The 17089-nt window shown below is 44.4% G+C and overlaps 2 protein-coding genes across 4 annotated transcripts in view; both read right to left on the reverse strand.

Moving 5' to 3' along the window:
• LOC136334176 (uncharacterized) overlaps positions 1-10728 on the reverse strand; it is a 399355-nt gene extending 388627 nt beyond the window's left edge. The window contains exon 1 of the mRNA XM_066274076.1: positions 10671-10728. The gene's annotated coding sequence lies outside the window, so the exon portion shown is untranslated. The remainder of the gene's footprint in view (positions 1-10670) is intronic.
• MCC (MCC regulator of WNT signaling pathway) overlaps positions 1-17089 on the reverse strand; it is a 550138-nt gene that overhangs the window by 160026 nt on the left and 373023 nt on the right. The window lies entirely within an intron of this gene.

Below are 17089 nucleotides of genomic sequence, written 5' to 3' on the forward strand. Positions count from 1 at the left end.
CCCTGCCAGATGGACACAATCAGGCCTGTTCAGTGGCTTCCAGGACTGGAACATTCCTATTTACTGCTAGTGTTCCTGCTAGGGGCACCTGCTGTGTACTATTTCAAGAAAGGCTGTTCATAGCCTTGAAACTTAAAACTCATTAAGTATCATCTACAAGATTGCTCACTGTGTGCGAATCACTCTTTGCAGCCCTAGATCAACCCAGAAAGCAGCAGCTTTTGTCTTTCACTTTCCTGGTGATTTCACTGAGAAGTCAGGGGTCCCTGATTTACTTCTGTAACCTCCATTAAATTCAGTTGTTGAAAACAGCATTTTAAGGCCTTTGCAACATGGCAGCACTAGAATACCATCTATACACAAAATATTCGACCCCATCCAAGGGTACCTGAGATTGGTGATGTCAACTCACAAAGCAGCCATGCCATCAGCCCTAGGACCCACCTGAAGAAACTCCTTCCTTGCCTCAAATGTAATAGGAGATGACTCCCAAGCAGGGAGGTGACTCTCAAGGATGGGAGGTCACCAAGCCTGACTCCTGTGGGATTTGAAGATGACCCTCAATCCCACTGCAGACATATGCTCCCGTAAAAGGAAGTCACGTAATTGCACTGGAAATAATATTAATTAGCACATAGGTGCTTACATGTGCTGGCTGCTGTACTGTATTCAGCATCTACCACTTTCTCATATATTCTTCACATAGCCTTATGACCTGGAGACTGGTTAACCCCAACTTACCTTATGACCTGGAGACTGGTTAACCCCAATTAAAGAAGTAGGAATTGAGGCTTAGAAGTTCTGTAACTTGTTCAACTTGTAAGTGGCAGAGCTGGAATGAAAGCCCAGGTCTGTCTAACGCCTCGCAGGTTCCTAACCGCCACGCCTCAGGCTCTGCAGCAGAGCACAGAGCATTCCCCAGACCCTTGCAGGAAACTGCTGAGGAGATAAGGTCTCCTTTTATGAGAGGGGAAAGTAGGGGAAAGAGTACTAATTATCTAAAACTTCTAAACTATCTAAAACTTAGAAATAGAAGACCATGCAGCTGACATCAGACCCAGGAAGGAAGCAGAGAAAAATTAATCTCCAGCTATTTCCATATCATTTGAGGGGAAATTAATGAGGAAAATATGGCAGTGGAGGTGGAAAAGCCCTTAATTGTGCTAATTAAATAGTACATGGGAGGAAAGGTCCCTTTAACTACTAGAACTTAAAAAAATAAAATTTAAACAGTAGACTAAATGTATATATTTTAAAATTTACTATACAAATGTTATAATACAATAATTGCTCTAGTAGAAATAAATCACTTGGTATTTTCCACTATCAAATAATTTCTTACTTTTTTTGCAGTGTTATTTGGTTTTCTAGGGAAACTAGAATCACATGTGTAGACAAGGATATATGTAAAGAAACACAGGCAAAATAGAACACTGCAATAAACCAGCAGCATCCACTTAAACTTCAAGGTGGGTTGCATCCTAATGACACATCATGAAGGAGATGAAGATGTAACAATTAAATCCTGCTAATCAGTGGACATGAATATTTCAGCGTGCACTAAATACTGATGTGATCTCTGAGGCAGAAACTCCCACAGAGAATTATATGCACAGGAGTAAAAAGAGTTCCTGACAAAGCCTGCATTGTTCATAAATTTTTATATTGATCCAATTCAGCACATATTGGATTCCCCATTCTAGAGAAACCAAGTACCTATAATGGTGAAATAGTCAATAAACTCTACAGATTAGGAAAGGCCACGTTATTTTGCAGCAATAGTGGAAGAACCCGTTTTTTTGTGTGTTTTTTTTTTTGTTTTTACTGGATTGAGGACAATGTTTTTTTTCTTTGGGAAAAGGACTGAAGATTTAGATTTGATTGTGTGTACACACACACATACAGATTCATACATATATACATTCACATGTATTAACACACACACATATAAACTTGATATAGAAACTCAAGGCACATACTTTCAGACTTATTAAAACACAGAAGATAGTCAAGTTGTTGACTATTAAGATATTCAATAGTTAGAAAAATTCCTGGGCGACTGGAATGGGGAGACAAGATACTGTGTCCCCCCAGGTATAAAAACGCACCTTTTCCCGAAAAATTTGGGGTCTAAAAACTGGGTGCATCTTATACAGTGGTTGTGGCATTTCAAATGCCCCTAGACAGAAATGAGGACGAGGCAATATATGAAGACAGTGATTCATCATCACACACAGATGAGGACAAGCTAATGGATGGGAGTTTTGAGAGTGATGAATTTTATGATGAATAAAACGAGTTCAATAACTTTAATACTTGTTTTTTCAAATTTCAGGCCACAAAATTAAGGTGCATCTTATACATATGGGAGAATATTATACATGGGGAAATATGTTAATTAAACAAAGCCAAACGAATGACCAGTGTACAGCCAGCAAATCACAGGACCTTATCTTCCCCAACCAAGGACACTTGAGAGCAAACGGTTTACACCTCACCTCCCTGGCCAGAGAGTAAATAGCTTGAATCACCCTGGTCAGGGGCAGAGAGGACAGAGACCCAATTAATGCCATTCGTGCCAGCCAAACCCAAAGATGGATGAAGTCAGGGTAACAAATAACAAAAACCCAACTAGAGCCAGCCAGACCCAAGATAAAAGTAAAATAAAATAGTAAAGCCGACCAAAGAATAATCCCAAACTCCCTTAAATGCTCATTTTGATGCATCAGCATACTAGAAATGCACCTGGAAAGCTGATGAATATTCTGATACTTTCTCCTCCGACTCTCCCCCACAGAGGAGAGATAAAAATGCTCAAGACAAAGGGTAACAGAGCAGGCTCACTCCGGAGCATGCCCGGGCCTTCTCCCCAGCATGAACTTACTACTTCCTTTCTCCTAAACGCTAAGGGTCCCCGCGAGACCGGCAAGCAGGGTTGCAGCAGGCAGCGGCAGCCTGTCCCGGGCTGACAATCTGAACCAGTCTCAAAGGCCCGCTTTTCTCTGACTTTCCAGTGAGCTCAATTTTTTGCTCACCCCTTTCCTATGTTTCTAGGGAGCCAAAGCAGAGCACTGCCTCAGCTCTCTCCTGTTGCTTCTTCTGCCCTGGGCCCTTCCTTGTTTCACTGTCTCCAGCTTTAATAAATGTACTCTCCACATCACCTGGACCCATGTTGTGAAATCTCTCCTACATGAAGTCAAGAACTCACACACTACGGGCTGGCCTAAGGCAGACTGGCTCTGGGCTCAGTTCCTGTCCGGTGACACAATCGTTTTTAAATGCCTTACTAACTTTTAAAAGATACTTTAACATGCACTATTTCATTGAAAAAAAATAACTTTAAAATGTCTGATGCCGCCTGACCTGTGGTGGCGCAGTGGATAAAGTGTCAACCTGGAAACACTGAGGTTGCCGGTTCAAAACCCGGGCTTGCCTGGTCAAGGCACATATGGGAGTTGATGCTTCCTGCTCCTCCCCCTTCTCTCTTTCTCTCTCTCTCTCTCTCTCTCTCTCTCTCTCCCCCCCCTCTCTAAAATGAATAAATAAATAAAAAATTAAAAAAAAATAAAATAAAATGTCTGATGCCATAAACAAGTTCCCGTTCAGTGAAAGCACAGGCAGGCCGTGGAGTCTCCTTTCTCAGCCCAGGGCTGCTGCCTGGACGGGCCCCTGTACCACTTACTGGTTCATCTAATCTAACGCACCAGGAAAGGGTAGAAGAGACACATTTCAAATCTGCTCAACGTTATCTTCCGTGAGGGGCCCTGATGACTACTTCTGAGAACAGTGTGTTTAAACAGAAGAAAAGATCTGAATCTTCTCTCCTTTCCAAATCGCCTAGCCCAGACAATTCTAGTCCTAAGTGGGATCGTCCTGTTCCCTGAAAAGGAATAAAATGGGAGTGGGAGTAGAGGGAGAGAAAGTGATGGGGTAAATTCTTTAGATAAGGACACAGGCTATCACAAAACAGAAATAGAAACCCCAGTCCTGAGTACCAGGTTAGCCTTGGTCAAGCTGTCAAAAATTTTCCGGCCTCAGTTTACTTACCCTGTAAAATGGAAACAATAGCCATACAGAATTGTGAAGATTCAACGAATATACTGCAGGTAAATCACTCAACCACGATGCTGTCTGGCAGTGTTAGCCACATGACCATTATCACCTCAGTTATGATGATCACCATGCCATGCTTTGTGCTTGCTGGAACGTGTCAAGATAGAATTGGGCCTTTAAGAGTGATGGGTTATTCCTATCTCCTTGTTTACACAAACCCTGATGAAGCAATCAGCAGGACTCATCACATGGAGGCTCACATCATAGTAATCATAGCAATCTACACGTGCAATGGAATCCGCTGCGCCCTGCACCTCGGCTGGGCCTGCAGGTAAGCAAGCAAAAACAGCCAAGAAATGGAAGTAGCCTCACACCCAGTCTGTACCCCCACTTTCTGGCTCTCCTATCACAAGGTAAGAGAGGATCAAGAACCAAATGAGATTATGTATAAGTTCCCAAAATTAGTTATCATAAAAACGCACCTAAATGGTAAAGCTTACTATGAGCAAAGATATGCACAAAGATTAGTGCATAAGAAAATGATTAGGTGAATAAATTGTATGATAGACATAATATACTATGTTGTCAACAAAATTGAGAGCTATACATAACAATGAACATGGTATCATAACTTCCCATATGAATACTCACTCCCTTAATTCATCCAGGCCACCCCCACCAACCACCTGGAGAAAGTTTTCCTTTCCCTCAACCCCCCTTCTCTTTCCTTTTACTCCTCTTTATTTTTAAAAATACTTATTAATACCTGACAATATATCATACAAGGTTTTGGTTGATTCATCCCCCCCACGAGACTATTAGTTTCAAGAAGGCAGACATGTCAAGAAACTGGGAAAACAGCCAACGAACAAGATGAACTGTGCCTGGCACATGGTGGAACTTCAGACCGTATTTGTGGAACGAATAAATTCAGAAAATTAGAAAATTCAGATAAAAGAACGTACATGATCCTACCCCACCATCTAAAGATCACATCACTAAAAAAATCTCTGTCAGACATTTTTCTAATGTAAAGATACTTACAATGGCTTATGTGAAACAATGTGTCTAACGTAGTCCTCTCTTCCATACTTCAAACTCTTCTAATAATCCACTGTATTAGCACCCCCTATAAGCTGTCAGACCTCTATAACAATCCTCCATCCTCCAGTGGCCCCTTGAGGATGTCAATGTCCCTTTAGATCAGGGGTTGGGAAACTTTTTGGCTGAGAGAGCCATGGCCGCCACATATTTTAAAATGTAATTCCGTAAGAGCCATACAATGACCTGAGTACGTTATGCATTATCCAATAAAAATTTGGTGTTGTCCTGGAGGACAGCTTTGATCGACTCCAGCTACCCGCAACCATGAACATGAGCAGTAGGAAACGAATGGATTCTAATACATGAGAATGTTTTATATTTTTAACGTTATTATTTTTTTAATTAAAGATTTGTCTGCGAGCCAGATGCAGCCATCAAAAGAGCCACATCTGGCTCACGAGCCATAGGCTCCTGACCCCTGCTTTAGATAAGTGCCAGCCAGAACCAAGCATAACATGCCAGGTGAATTCTGGCCAGCACACTTCCATGTGCCAGGGACCCTGCCAATCACCTTCCACACGTTTTCACGGGATTCTCACCAAATAAGGTAGGCACTATTATTAGCTCATTCCACAGACAAAGAAACTGAGGCAGAGTCTGTTTTTCTAGTACCGAAACCCCAAACTCCCAGCCTGACCTATGCCATTCCCCACCACTGCATCTCATTTACCACGGGTACCGGGGTCACACACGTGCAGCACACACGGCCTGGCGTGGGCCAAGGGCGAGAAGGTGAGGAGTTAAGATCGCAGACTTGGATGCTGCCCCGCTCCAGATGGTTTGTAGCAGCACTGCTCAAGTGGGAAAAGCCCCGTGTCGGTGTCGGAGGGAGTGGCAGTGGGACCCCCTGCACTTGCTTTGACGGTGTCTGGCACCGGAGGGAAGAAGCTTCGGCAGGTGAAGGGCACCACAAACTCTGACCAAACAAACCTATAAAGATCCTGATCCTGCAAGTGAGCCATTCACCCACCAAAGCAGGTGTGTCCCCCGCCCCACCTGCCAGCACCGCCGGCAAAGGCCGGGTGAGGATTGTGCTTCTCCCCAACGGCTCCTGCCTCTTCGGCTCTATAAACCAAATAGTAACTCGGTTACATAACAACTCAGCACTATTTTAATGAACAAAGCCTCCCCTTTTCTCCCACTACCTCTAAGGAACACGTTTTATCCCAGATGCCTTGACAATTTTCTCTCTCACCGTGCGATTTACTCCCCTTTCGTGCCCCCTCCATTTCACGGGCTAATATTTAAATTCATAAAGATCTGGGCAGGGGACAGGGTGGGGGGGGGTGTGGCAGAAGGCACTGATCACAGATGGGAGCCATGGACAACGTGAGGTCTCCCTCTGCATGCCGAGGGTCGTGGGTCTCTCACACACCCTTGGAAGAGAAGCAGCAGAAAGGATCAAGAGGAGGCCAGCCGGTGGGCTGAGGAAAGAAGCGTTCCTCTGGGAGCATGTATGATCACCTGGTTCGGATTTTCTCTAAATTGAAAGAACTTCCGTGAGGAGGCACTGTCCTCCAGCCCATAATGTGTGGCTCCCAACAAACGCAAGCAGGGCTCCCGACCCAGCTCGGTGCTGAATGCTGGGACCAGAGACAGTTCGGCTGCTCAGGCCGGTGGGAGCTTCAGGGTCCTCACCAACAGCAAGCAGCAGGTGTTCTTTCATCGTGTACTGTGGATACGGCCCTGTTCCTTTCCCATGATGTAGGTTCATTGGCAAAATAAATTCCTCTGTGCTTATAAGGGCAGAACCGTACAACTTCCCAAGCTCAGAGTCAGGCTTCCTCATTAGTTCAAACAGCAAAAGAGGTGACATCTAACCCCTGAGTGCCTGGTGATGCCTACCTCCACCCAACACCCCTAACCCGAGTGCCTGGCGATGCCTACCTCCACCCAACACCCCTTACCCCTGAGTGCCTGGCGATGCCTACCTCCACCCAACACCCCTAACCCGAGTGCCTGGCGATGCCTACCTCCACCCAACACCCCTTACCCCTGAGTGCCTGGCGATGCCTACCTCCACCCAACACCCCTTACCCCTGAGTGCCTGGCGATGCCTACCTCCACCCAACACCCCTAACCCCTGAGTGCCTGGCGATGCCTACCTCCACCCAACACCCCTAACCCCTGAGTGCCTGGCGATGCCTACCTCCACCCAACACCCCTAACCCCTGAGTGCCTGGCGATGCTTACCTCCACCCAACACCCCTTACCCCTGAGTGCCTGGCGATGCCTACCTCCACCCAACACCCCTTACCCCTGAGTGCCTGGCGATGCTTACCTCCACCCAACACCCCTAACCCCTGAGTGCCTGGCGATGCCTACCTCCACCCAACACCCCTTACCCCTGAGTGCCTGGCGATGCCTACCTCCACCCAACACCCCTAACCCCTGAGTGCCTGGCGATGCCTACCTCCACCCAACACCCCTTACCCCTGAGTGCCTGGCGATGCTTACCTCCACCCAACACCCCTTACCCCTGAGTGCCTGGCGATGCCTACCTCCACCCAACACCCCTTTCCTTTCCCTCCTCGGAGACACAGCAAACAGAAAGATGCCCCAAAGCTGCCTTATTTTGTTTCCTGAAAGCAGAAAGGCGGGGAGCAGAAATTTGTGTTAAAGATTTCTAAGAATAAAACATTTCTAACATACAGTTGTCAAAGGATATCCTAAATCCGACAGCGACTAGAAATACTGCAGATTGAACACTGTAAAAACCAAAATTTCCCCAAACTATTAAAGCCAAGCTTCACTGCTAAGAAAGTGATACCGTCAATCGTTAGGCACAGAAGCAAATACAGGGGTGGAGAAGAATCTCCTGGTATTGGATGCAGTCTCCTTAGAGGCCTGAGTGAGTTGCCCTGTGAGGTCAAAATTCTGAAATGCTAATTATGAAACAGTGCTGGTGATATTCTAGTTTAAACGCAAGCACCATTCTGAGATGGATAAAGAGGATTATGAGACCCAAAGACTCCGTGAGACAGTCTTCCCATCAATTTCAATCTAAGGCATCATTTATCAAAAATATTGAGCTTATTGCTGGGCTCCCAGAAAAAAATATCACAAATGTGAAATGGGATTACTTGGCTCTGAGGCAAGAAGGATGACGGCAAATGAGCACTAGCTGACAGGCATACGATGCGCTCCTCCAGGGAGGGCAGCCGCAGCGTGCACGGCTGAGATAATGGGTTTACTCTGCGGCAGGAGGGCTCACGTCTGCTCTGCAAGCCTCCCTGACAGTGAAGCTTGTTAGGTCTTACAAGGTGCAGCACAGGCTGTGGGATTCTTCTCCGGAAAAATCTTTCAAGACAGGGGCGAGTCTCATCTCTGTGGGATAGTGTAGTCCTGCCTGAGAGTTTAGTCTACAGCCTCTCGGAATTCACTCCAGTCTGAGGGTTCTCTCATTTTACACCAACAGATGCAATGGAGCACAACAGATGAGTCAACATCCAGAGTGACTATGCGGCAAAAACCGAAACAAAACAACCCCCCGAGGTGATGCCAAGGGAAGCACGGGCACCTCAAAGTAAGCTTTTGCTTATTTGGTTGTTTTTTTGTTTTGTTTTTGTGACAGAGAAAGCAAGACAGATAGGGACAGACAGACAGGAAGGGAGAAAGATGAGAAGCATCAATTTTTTGCTGCGGCACCTTGGTTGTTCATTGATTGCTTTCTCATATGTGCCCTGACCTGGGGGCTACAGCAGACTGAGTGACCCTACGCTCAACCCAGCGACCTTGGGCTCAAGCTGGCGAACCTTGCTCAAACCAGATGAGCCCGCGCTCAAGCTGGCGACCTCAGGGTTTAGAACCTGGGTCCTCTGTGCCCCAGTCCGATGCTCTATCCACTGCACCACCGCCTGGTCAGGCGCTTGTTTGTTTTCTGAGTTTTTAAAAACCCTAGCAATAGCGGTTCCTAACAGAGTATAACCTTTACAAGGAGAGCAGGATTTGCACTTCATTCCCTGTTGCGCTATGGCCACGGCATTTACACGCCTGCAGGGCCAAGGGCTGCCCAGAAAATGAATGCAACAGAACTGGATGTTTATTTAAAATGATTACTACATAAAGGAATAGCTCCTCCTTCTGCCCCACCCAAAAAACAGGCTAGAGTGAAAAAGGCACAGAGAAAGGCCACCTTAGGCTTGCAGTGGAGTGGGTCTAAACTCTCTCTAGACCTTTTAAACAGCCTTTCCAAGGGCTGAGAAACCTGATCTACAACTACCAACTTCCCCTTTCAATTGACATCGTAAATCAAAATTATTCAAAAGTTGCCAATTGTCTCAAGATTTTAAAACTTAAAAATGTATTCTGCCTCACTCCAGATATTTACATTCTTTTGGGGGAGTGGATTTATGTTCACGAAAAAAAGGGGAAACATATCACATCATTTCCTAGGGAAAACACAGAGCTGAGAGTATGCTTGTAAAGCCAACGAGGTTATGCTCTATTTTTTTTAGTCATTCCACATACCTAGTACAATATTAAACCACAGGCACGTCACGGTGAGACTACTGGAGCTCATACACTATTCATCTTGCACCAACATGGCAACTAGAGAGCCTTAAGGAACTGATAATTTAAACGTGGAGTGTTAAAATTATGCTGAAAATGTGTTCTTTTCCTAATAAACTCCAGATGTTAAGTACCTTCATATCCATTTAGACCATTGCTTACATGATCTGTTCTTTGAAACCGTCTAAAAACATATACTTGCAATTTCTTTCTTCCACTGTATTTTATGAACAAAAATGCAGTTATTAAAGTACTTATTAAAACACTTAAAAAAAAAGATTAGGTCTGCCCCATACGTTAAATGATTTCCACAGAGGTATGTTAATAGAGTATACAGAATGATAAATGTATGCTATGAAAGATGATAATAGAAAGCAGACCTCCCCTATGGTGAGTTCAAATTCCAGAATATACCACATGCACAAAACCTGCAGTTTATGGAATTCTGAATCTCCAAGTTTAAATAGTGGGTGCAGGCAACAGCAACCTATGCCTTTGTGTTATGGTTTTTTTATTAAGCCCTCCTAGTGGGTGGGGGTTGAAGAGAAGTGGGTGAACAGAGTGCTGGGGGCGGGTGTCTGGGGGGCGGGTGTCTGGGGGGGGCGGCGGGTGTCTGGGGAGGGCGGGGCACAAGACCGGGGCAAGGCTACGTCCACATGTTGCATTTTGCCCCTGACAGTCTGTAAAGCAAAGAGGCCCTGGAATCAGGCTGGACCCATAGCAACAGCTCAGGCAGGCTTCAGCCCCCATTGTGTCCACTGGTGCTCCTGCAGACATCCAGCAAAAGCAATCAATCCATGTAAAGATGGTGCTGGCGAGGCAGGCAGAGCTTTAAGACAAGCCCCTTGGTCTCCTCCTTCCCAGAGCATCCGCCTGCGTAGAAATTTTGGAACTGTCACTGTCCCAGATGTCGGCCCTCTGCCCTGGGGAAAGGGGAGGAAGAGACACTGACTTGCACCACTCTTGCTGTTCTGTGGTTAAGAAGGGAAGGAGGGCCTGACCTGTGGTGGCGCAGTGGATAAAGCGTCGACCTGGAAATGCTGAGGTCACCGGTTCGAAACCCTGGGCTTGCCTGGTCAAGGCACATGTGGGAGTTGATGCTTCCAGCTCCTCCCCCCTTCTTTCTCTCTATCTTTCTCTCTCTCTCCTCTCTAAAAATGAATAAATAAAATATAAAAAAAAAAAAAAAAGAAGAGAAGGAGGGAAGGGAGAAGGAATTAAACCAAAGGCTAGGAGGAAAGGAAAAATAGAATAGATACACTGTATGCCTGAAGGCAGCCATTAATTCTACAGGAAGCCAAGAGACTCAGAAGGAGAAAGGAAAAGAGAAGATCATAAAGAAATTAGCATTATAGGTTTAAAAAGAAACACGTGAACCCTTTGAAAGGCTTCTCCTCGCAGGACCATTTCTGTACCTCAGTGTGTCGAAGTCTTCATCTTGCATCATCTCCCGTAATGCCAATCCCACACCCTCTAAACAAACACACTCAGGAGCATTCATGCTTAGATAATTGGGCAGAGTTGAGCTGTGGAATGAGAAAGAGCTGGAGGTTGTTTTGGAAAAATAATTCTCTCATTCAGACCCAGTCAAACTGCTCAGGTACAGAGCAAAGGGGTTAATGTTCAAGTTCAGAAACACAGTGCAGGTCACATTCTGGCCATGGGGAGACACAGGGTGGATTTCTTAAAATGCATCGACTTGCCCTCTTCCCCGTGACAGGTCACCTTTTGAACTGCTGTGGGATGACCTGGGAGAAAAATAGAAAGGTCTGCAGCCAGGCACTCCCATGTGAGTGCAGGGAACAATCCGAGGGCTGTCTAGAAAACAAAATGCCTTGTTTCTTTAATAGTAGCTGTCCAGGCAGCAAGAGGCAATTCAGAAAAGGGCACTGCTTGGGAGATCAGCAGAAATGATACGTTTTTATTCTGCTACGGCACTTATGCAATGCTGAACCTCACTTTGGTTAAATAAAATGCTTTCTTCTGGGGATGGCAAGTACATAACTCAGCTATAGCTAATGTAGCTATAGTAGAATTAGATGGATCTACCCCACGTATCTCAACTCCAATGTAAAATTCTTAGGATTTTAAATGAGATGCATTTTTTTAAAAAGTACAAGATCATCAGTAGGTCTCGTCTTCATGGAAAGAAAGTAACGAGTGTGTCTAAATTCAATTTTTTCTTTCTTTCCAGCAATTATGTCTTTTAAACGAGAACAAAGAGAGCTGTAGTATGTACCTCGTTCCATTATTTCTTTCATCGTTTTCCCCTTTTCTTCAATGGACTTTACTTCTACCCTATCACAGAAATAGCCTTTTCTTGTGGCTTTGGGCAATATCCCATTGTCCCATCACCTGGACAGGAGTTCAGAAAACTCCTGATAAACAACCACTACAAGAATGATGGGAAGCTTGGATGCTTTTCTGTGTGTGTGCCTGTGATGAAAGCACCTCACGGCCCAGCTTCTGTCTGTCCCCCAGCCGCTCCTGTTCCTGTATCTGTTCTGTGGCAGTTAACATCTAACCTATGCACTGCCCAGGAGTACTGGGGAGATGGGGAAATGCTTATGTAAGTGTTGCATGTTAAAGGCACTATAAAAATATTATTTTCGCCCTGGCCAGTTGGCTCAGCGGTAGAGCGTCGGCCTGGCGTGTGGGGGACCTGGGTTCGATTCCCGGCCAGGACACATAGGAGAAGCGCTCATTTGCTTCTCCACCCCCCCTCCTTACTCTCTGTCTCTTTCTTCCCCTCCCGCAGCCAAGGCTCCATTGGAGCAAAGATGGCCCGGGCGCTGGGGATGGCTCCTTGGCCTCTGCCCCAGGCGTTAGAGTGGCTCTGGTCGCGAAAGAGGGACGCCCCGGAGGGGCAGAGCATCACCCCCTGGTGGGCAGAGCGTCGCCCCTGGTGGGTGTGCCGGGTGGATCCGGGTCGGGCGCATGCGGGAGTCTGTCTGACTGTCTCTCCCCGTTTCCAGCTTCAGAAAAAAAAAATTATTTTCAACATATATAACAGTTCAAGGTGGTTATTTATGGACTTTTATAACTCCCCTTACTTGGGTCCTTAAAATTAATCTCTAACACACTTTACTGTATTTGCCTCTGTGTGTAAGATTTGACAAGAAGTCATGTCGCAGACTGTATCCTCTTTGCTAATGGGGTCAGCAGTGCAGTATGAGCAGGCACCTCAGACGTGTTCTGCTCCCGGCAAAGGAGCCACAGGGAGAAAACTGATTATTAGGATAAGACTTGAAGTTCGAGGGTCAGGATCCATGTATTGCCAAATCACTCTCCATATCTTTACTCTAATGGAAGTCTCCTAAAGTAAAGAATGAAGATATGGCTCCCAGTCCCGGGATTTCTGCACCCTGAACTTAGGGCTTCCCTGTCGTGCTGGGTTTGGGTGTCCCTAAAGTGCTGGCTTCAGATATGCTGGGTGCTCTTGTGAACCATTTCTGTTTCTCAGGGGATTTGGTTATAACCTCATCAAATCAGAGAGACTGAATTCCTGGAAGGTCAATTCAGATAGCCTTCACTACAAAACCTCTAAATGACAACTGTGAGTGTCTGCAAAGAAGTTCCTGAGACAGATTTTGCAGAGCTTAGTAACAGCATGGTATAAGATAACTTCCCATCGGACAGGGAGCCATTTTCTTGACTCTCAAGACTTTAAAAGGAAGCACAGAAAACAGAACTAACTTTTGTCACACTGGTCCCTGGAAACCTGCACTTCTGCCCAATGTGCTGCGCTTCAGTCTGGCAATTAGTTGACAAAGGCGAAAACGCACAGACAAGCAAAAGGTGAAAACCCCTTTAACCCAGAAAACATAATTGGTGGCTCTGTATTCCCTATTGTTTCACAGTGGGTACTGAACAACCTCCAAGAAAAAAAGAGCAGTTATAGTGAAGGAATCTCCAGAAATTGTAAGGTTTCAAGACACAGAGAGAGCTTCAGAGATATCTGCTTGTCACACCAGGAAGTCCCGTCACTGTTTCAGGAAGCCTCACGCAATGAAGGCTCTCTTTCTGCCCCCATGACCCATCTCCCATCAGTTGAACTTTTCAAATTTAATATGAGAAGTATTTTTGTTAAGCAAAGAAACATACACTGCTCATAAAAAGTAGGGGATATTTTATCGCTTTACATATTCATTTTTAAATATCCCCTAATTTTTGTGAGCAGTGTATGAACAAGTAAAATGGAAAGCTATCCAGATGTTGTTTGACTCCCTTTAGGCGCTGTGGGGGTTTTGGGAAAGAAAAGAATTATTATTTTAGATAAAGGATTCTGCATGAGAACACATAGGACACTTTTTTTCCACTCAAGGAGTGGAAAAACAAAGACACATACCAGTAGACAGTTTACATAACACAGTTTACATAATTCAACTCAAAAAATCCAGGTATCTGGATTAATACCAATGACCAAGTTTCACCTAAAAACAAGACGGAGCTCAGAGCTGATTGGCACAGCTTCTGTCCATGTGAGCACAAAACAACATAAGTAAACATCTCAGGAGTCAAATTCGCCTCTTTAAAGTTATTTCACAGCCTAGGTAAGGCTTTGGAGGTCACTGCACTATTTAGCTTCTTCAGCAATTCATTTGATGACAGAACACGGTTCATTTTCTTTCACGACAGGCAGTTAGCTACTTCCTACGGCTTAATGGTTGAGAAATATTTACTTTCCGTGTACATCTATTCCAAGTAACATTATTTGAATGAAGAGGGGTTAAGGGTGGCAAATATAAGATTTCGCTCTTGCCCCATACCTTTTAAACATTGTCAAAACCAGGCTACAAGAAAGAAGAGATCATGAATGGCCATCTGTCCATCTTAATATAATTACCTGTGGCCTGGATGTACCATAATTTAACCAACAACCAATTACTGTATGTGTAACCAATTTTCCTTGGGTGATGCTGTTATGAAGAGCATTAGGAGAAATTCCTGGAAATGGAATTATTTGACCAAAGCTTCTGAGTGTGAGATTGTCCCCTCTATATTAGCTATTGTAGCACATATTTCTGTCAGCCATTGCTGTCTTGCTTTACTCTCAACAACTCTAGATTTATCATTTAAATACTTTTATTTTTAAAATTATTAATTTAGAAAGAGAGGACGGGAGAGAGACAAAAAACATAGCATTGTTTCTGTCTGTGCCCCAACCAGGGATCGAACCTACCTTTGCATATCAGAATGAGTGACAACCAATTGAGCTATTTGGGCAGGGCCAAATACTTTTTTTTTTTTTGCCCATATCATTCCAAGATGACTTTCAGTTTTTATTTCCTTGGTTATTTATGGTCAAATTTCATAAATTTAGAGCACATGTGACTTTATTTTTTAAATTGTTCATGTTCTTTGCCCATTTTGACAAGATGTTGACTTCTTAGTGTTTGATGTGTATTCAAGATATTAACCTTTCCCCATATGTACTGCAAATACTCCTTCCCAGTTGGCTATTCACTTTTTAATTTATATAGCACTTCTTGACATCTGTATTTTATATTTTTATGTTGTTTCAATAAATATTTTCCTTTACAAATTCTTCCCTCTGCTTTTTGTTTAAAAAGTCCTTCTTGCCTGACCAGGTGGTGGCGCAGTGGATAGAGCATTGGCCTAAGATGCGGAGGACCCAGGTTCAAAACCTTGAGGTTGCCGGCTTGAGCGTGGGGTCGCTGGTTTGAGTGTGGGATCATAGACATGACCCCATGGTCGCTGGCTTGAGCCCAGAGGTTGCTGGCTTGAAGCCTAAGGTTGCTTGCTTGAGCAAGGGGTCAATCGCTCTGCTGTAGCCCCACCCCCTACTCCAGTCAAGGCACATATGAGAAAGCAATGAATGAACAACTAAGGTGCTACAACAAAGAATTGATACTTCTCAGCTCTCTCCCTTCCTGTCTGTCTGTCCCTATCTGACTATCTCTCTGACTCTGTCTCTGTCAAAAAAAAAAGTCCTTCTCTACTACATTTTTCATTGTGATTTTTTTAAAATGTCATTTTAAAGTCTTTAATCCATTTGCAATTTCATTGTATACATAAATTAAAAATGTAACTTGTTTTTATTTAGTATTTATCCTATTAATGAATAATTAAACCCTTTCTCCTGTTCCTACACAAAGCCATTATCATGTAGCTAAATTCCTTTTTTATTACTAAAATTACAGTATTATAATGTTTAATGTTTCATTAGTACAAAATCTCCTCTTTGTTTTTCAAAAACATTTTAGCTATTTGTTCATTCTTCCAAACAAACATAGAATTATTATGAAGGTTTAAAAAATCTCAATGGGTTTTAGATTAGAACAACAAATTTCCATTCTCCTCCTGGTCCGTGCAGTCATGTGTAAGACTGAATCCCACCTAATAACACGCACATTCCATTAGTCAACTGTAATGTTCTTGATAGTAGCATAGTAGCTCTCCTATCCTAGACTCAAATTTTTTTTTTTGTATTTTTCGAAGTGAGAAGCGGGGGGGGGGGGGGGGGCGCAGACAGACTCCTGCATGCGCCTGACTGGGATCCACCCGGCATGCCAACCAGGGGGCGATGCTCTGCCCATCTAGGGTGTTGCCCCGCTGCAACCAGAGCCATTCTAGTGCCTGAAGTAGAGGCCATGGAGCCATCCTCAGCGCCAGGGCCAACTTTGTTCCAATGGAGCCTTGGCTGCAGGATGGGAAGAGAAAGACAGAGAGAAAGGGGAGGGTGAAGGGTGGAGAAGCAGATGGGTATGTCTCCTGTGTGCCCTGGCTGGGAATCGAACCCGGGACTTCCACATGCCGGGCCAATGCTCTACTGCTGAGCCAACTGGCCAGGGCCTTAGATTTAAATATCTTAAGGAGAAACGCCATGTCTATTTTGCTCCTCAGTTTATTAGATTCCTAACATAGCATAGTGCAAAAACACATAGAGTTACTAAATGAATTAAATCAAAGTGATCTAGAAAATTTATCTTAAATATCTAACTTAGGCTCTCTAACTCCAAATACCTAACATAGCATGGTAACTCTGAATGCATTGGTGTGTATAAACTGAGCATAGGTGTCCAGGGGATTTCTAGGCTATTTCTCCCAACTCTGACCAATGGCATAACCAACTGCAAAGATGGAGACCTCCTGACTTCCTGCAATACGAACACAAAGGGCAGGAGAAAGTGGAGGGTAGCACTGGAATAGATTACTCAATAACAGTTACTGAAATGAACAGATTAGAAATTCACACTTCACAACTACAGAAACTTTACTGGACAGAATTCTTTTTATATCGTTGCCATGGAGGAGTAGAGTCACCAGCAAAAGACTTCTAAAGAGTCCTAGACCCAATCCTCAGGGAGATTTGGGACATTTAAAGAACAATGGCCCAAGACAAGAGTGGGCAGAGAGAGAAGCATCCTAAGTAAAAAATATGGCCTGAATCAGTCTC

The sequence above is a fragment of the Saccopteryx bilineata genome, chromosome 4 (assembly GCF_036850765.1).
Source record: "Saccopteryx bilineata isolate mSacBil1 chromosome 4, mSacBil1_pri_phased_curated, whole genome shotgun sequence".
NCBI classification, from domain to species: Eukaryota; Metazoa; Chordata; class Mammalia; order Chiroptera; family Emballonuridae; genus Saccopteryx; species Saccopteryx bilineata.